This window comes from Gouania willdenowi, chromosome 19, assembly GCF_900634775.1.
Source record: "Gouania willdenowi chromosome 19, fGouWil2.1, whole genome shotgun sequence".
NCBI lineage: Eukaryota > Metazoa > Chordata > Actinopteri > Blenniiformes > Gobiesocidae > Gouania > Gouania willdenowi.
In genome coordinates, this window is record NC_041062.1 from 24,440,905 (window position 1) to 24,446,093 (window position 5,189).

The window sequence follows — 5,189 nt, forward strand, 5'->3', positions numbered from 1 at the left end:
TCTCTCTGTAGCACTGAGCTAGCATAGCATTAGCTGCTAATCACATCGGCTTTTTTCACTGGTGGTTTATGTTTATGAGAGGAGAAAAAAGAGCACAGCTCCTCACTTCAGCAGGCAGTGAAACACACTGAGTTGGATGTGTTGCTGGTGGGTGAACGCAGCATTAGCCAATCAGGAAGCAGAACACAATGTGTGTTCATACGCTGTAAATGTATTTGATTTATATAGCGCTTTATCACCACTGAAACAGTCTCAAAGCACTTTACATATCAGCTCATTCACCCAATCACTCTCACATTCACACACCAGTGGGACAGGACTGCCATGTAAGGCGCTAGTCGACCACTGGGAGCAACTTAGGGTTCATAGTCAGGTACTGGGATCAAACCCCCAACCTCTCGATCAGAAGACGACCCTCTACATTTGTAAAAAAAAATGCATCCAAAATGGCACTGTAAAAAAAATCAGCGAAACACCGAGGCTGCGAAAGGTGAACCACGATATAGCGAGGGTATATAAAGAAAATACTTAAAAGTCAAATCTCTGATTAGTAATGTGGTTTTTAATAGACACTTAATAGAAACTAATGACTTGTTCTAATGCTGAAGTTTTAAACTGTCTTTGACTCCTCTAACATTATTTCTGACCAAACAATGTGTTTTTAACTGTTATAAATTCCATTATATCTATTTAAAAGGAGATTATCTTGGCCTAATCCCTTATCTAGGTTTTGTGAAACACCTCCCAGGATGACACAGTGCATAAATTAAGACAGAATGTAGGGCTAATGACGCAGTCACAGAGAAAGGAAGGAGTGAATAGGACGGATCCCAAACCCATGAATAGTGAAATTAATTAGCACCCCTTGAGACAGAGAAGCATCCGTCTGGGCCCAGTTCTACGGTTCTCTGAGCCTCCCAGGCCTCAGAAGAGGCTGGTGATTATGGAGTAAGTAGATTATGCAGCTCATCCTCACTTATCACTCTGTGTGGAGCTTTTTCACAGGGAAAATGAAGACATTCACAGTGAACCGTCTTCCACTGGGAGATGCTTTTATAACAGTATGGTTCACTGGTGACTCATTTACATTGTATGTGCACTAACGCTTGGACCCATTTGGCATCCAGATATAGAACATCTCTTTGGTTCCCTGTTGCTTCTTATCAAGGGCATAATTAATAATTGAGTGTAGATTCCAACACTTTCAGCATTGTTGCAGACCATGATTACCAGGGTCTTCATTAATACTGGAACAAGTTGGAGGTTTTGATTAAGTTCTTCTCCATCTACGTATCTGTGAAACATGCTGAATGAAAAGTTAGTATAGATCAGTGTTTCTCAAATGGGGGTAGGGGTACATGATGGCACTACAGGGGGTACGAGAGAGAGAGAGACAGAGGGGGAGGGGGAATTAACAAATGAAAGCATTAAAAAATATGGAGTTTTATAATGTTTATTTTCAGTTAAAAATTATAATCAAATAAATATTACCAGCAACACACAAAACTACAACAAAGAGAAAAATACACAAGATCACTACAAAATAGACAAAAATAACAGAGAAACTGAGATAAAATCATTTAAATAATACCAACACACAAAAACAACAAACAAAAACACAAAAAATAAACTGAATAAGTAAAAGAACAGACAGACAACAACAAAATAAAACAAAATGAGAATGTAAAGGGTGGGGAAGAGTTGATTATTGTAAAGTGAAAGTGTGATGTGAAGTTGTAGTTGTGTATATTGTGCTTATTGTGTTTGGTAATCAGGGTAGTCTGGTGACCAGTATGAAGCTTAGGTATAATAGTGGTGGCTGTGGCCAGAGAGAAGGAGTGAGTGGTTATACCTAAAACAGGTATTTAGGATCAACGTGTCTAAAGTGAAGCCCAGTATGAGTCCATGGCATGCCAGTGCATCGTAGACCAGTGTATGTGCAAGAACCTCTATTGCAAACCCAAGCGCTGCCCCGGAACCAAAGATGCAGCCAGGCTAGCAGAGACAGCGGGGGCCAGAGAGCCCCAGGCCACCATCCAGCCCCCCAAAGTTCAGGTATGGCTTTGTGGTGAACCAAGTGAGTGAGCCAGACCTGCTGGGAGTGAAGTGAAGTGTCCATGTAGGAGGCTTGTCTGTTGTGAGCCCGGCCCATCCACATTGTGGGCCACCAGAGCGGGTAGACGGCGCAGATGAACAAGCGGCACAGCAGGCCCCAGGGATGCGCCGAGTAGCACAGCCGGAGATCCACCCACCTAATGCTAACATGTAGCAGCTAACACCCCAATGCTAAACATGCATGCATTGATGTGGTAACTGCTACATGTTTAGCATTGAGGTGCTAGCTGCTACATAATTAGCTTTGAGGTGCTAGCTGCTATATAATTAGCATTGAGGTGCTAGCTGCTACATGTTAGCATTGAGACGCTAACTGAGTCTAGAAGAGGTGTGGTGATTCACAAACTCTTTCTTATACAATTTATAAACAACTGGGCTTTAGTTTTCCATTCCAGTGTTTTTATTTAAACTAAAATCAAAGCCCACAAAGCACAGCAACGACTTCTCCTCTGGTTCTCCTGTTTCTTCTGTTGTGGTCTGTGTTATACACTGAGAACTCGTGCAATGAAAAGGGTACCACGCAATGCAAATTAAAATAAATATTTGATTCCATAACTATTTATTTCGTGTATAATACTTGAACACACGTCAGTTCAGAAGCAAATAAAATGTCTCCAGCTATTACGAAACTTTTACATAAGAGAAAACAAACTTTCACAAAGCTTCCCTCGCTACTTTTTAAAAACTACTGCTTTATTGGGCTTGTGTAATCCGTCTGAAAGCAGCTTTATTTTCTCGGGTCAGCCACTATCAAAGGTCACTTTTAAAGAACCCTCTCCACATCATTAGGTAGAATGAAGCTTAAAGCTCCTCATGGTGGGAAACCAGCGGTGCCTGAGTCCTGTTGACCCACAGGACAAACACAGACACATTATTTTTTATTACAGCAAATGGGGTTTCAAAACTCTCATAATTCATACTATAGAGACATATTATGAAAATTGTATGAGTAGATTTTTATGCCACAAATTATTATAAAAGCTTTTCTCTTATTTGTGATGAAACATTTGCATACGGGCTGTTGTGTTTGTGAAAACACATTTCCTTTTATCAGTCCACTTTAGCTGTGATGTACTTTTAGCTTTGCTTACTTGCAACGTATTAGACGGGAGTGATTCACTAAATAAAAGAGGTAGCCTTGAGTCGAGTTCTCTTTCTGTGAGGATGAAGTCATGTTCACTGAAAGCTGATGCATATTTATTGTTTCATATTTTCTTTCAAGGCAGGTTGTCTCAGAAATGTTTTTATCATCTAAATGGGTTGCTGTTATTTCTATGTTGCTCTATCATCCAAATGGTGGTTCCTGTTTTGTAGCTCAGGAAAATATGCGTGCTAAAGGGCGAATTGAGGAAAAAGCAGAAAAAGATAGAAACAAACTTTAGAAACACTTTTAAAGAATGTGCGCCTTTTGAAAAAAAGAAAAACATGAAAATACTTTTTAGAACAATTTTATACCTAACTATGGAGAGTCGCCTTTTTATTCAGGATATGATGCACGTTTGTTGATTGGCATGGCCTGTGGCTTTAAATAAATGGTGCATTGTGGGAGGTGGAGGTGTGACAGGTGTGTTTACATTGTAGGAAGTGTAGTTTTTCTGTTGTTTCTGGGTTTGGAGCAGCCGTGTGTATCCTCTCCCTCAGTGATAAAGGTTCTATGTTAGAAGAGGATTAAATATCACCTTTCTCAGCAACTTCCTGCTTCCTGTGAGCGTCTTTGCACCCACTCATCATCAGAATCAGCCTCAGGGACAGAGCTGTTGTTAGCAGCAGAAACGAGCCATGGCTGAGTAGTTAGTTGTTGGAAATGCAAAAATATGGTTAGAAACTGTGATGAAAGCTGCGTGAAAGGATATCTGTTCTGTAGGAGGATAAGGGTTATTAATAATGGTTATATGAATGAGAATATGAATTATGATTATTAATATTAGCTCAAGGATAGTTTTTCTTTAGACTAAACAAAGTATTAAATCAGAGAAGTGGATTTGTACAGCACATCTACACCTAGAATACACAGCTTTAATAAATCAGAGGAATCAACGATTACAGTTTAACTTTTTATTTGCATAATTCAGTAAGAAACGAGAACAATGTGGTGAATAAATCCTGATTAAATGCATTTCTAAACTAATAAAAGTGAGGATTACATGTAGTAAAGTGAATCACTATTCTAAACTAATCTAGACTAACTATAGTAAAATCAAAGAATAGAATCATAAAGCGAGCTCATAAAATGAAGAGGGAAAGACAGACAGGGGAGAACAGACAAACATATATGTGGTGGATTGTGAGTGAAGTATATGTAACTGGAGTGTAGGAATGAGGATGTATTGTAGTTTAAGTGAGTCAGTTCCGCTGGTCCATTGTTCACTGGTCCAAACCTTAAGATGTGGTCTGGGTTGGACCAGGAGACGTTCTGGGTTTGCAGGAACAACGTCAGTGTGGCAGTATAGCTGCGCTGGCGTTGAGTTCTGTTTCGTTAAACAGCTGGGTTTCTATTGGTCGATCCACAACCCCTTTGGGGATGATCGCAGCCGGAAGGTCGGCTTTCAGGCACACTCTTTTGCATCTTAGGCTTTCGCTGCGAGCAAGGTTCTTAAAAATCTAACTGATACAACTACAAATAAAAGAAAAATGAAATGAAAGACTGGAAACATGAGGGAACACGTGTGAGCATGAACGCCTGCGTCCAAAAGCTAAAGTTTGGAGCAGCGCGTCTTTTTAAAAAGAATTTGGAGACGCCTTTTGGAGGAGGTGTCTTGGTTGATCATTGTGAGATCATATCAGTGATTGGTCAATGTCTCTGCTTTCAGCTTGTGGGTGTGTCTCAAGAGTGGGCGTGAAGTGGAATGACAGACAACAGAGGGAGTTCCTAAACATAGAAAAATGCCTAATAATTAATTCCACATATTTCAAAACATCTTTTCAACATCATATCTTTATATATCATCTATAATGAAACAGTTAGATACCCGACATGGCTGAAAAATAGTATAGTTAGTACTTCATAAACCTGATTGTCTAAATTCATGTTAGGCTTTTTCTTTACCATATGGTTAAGTGTAAATATCTTAAAC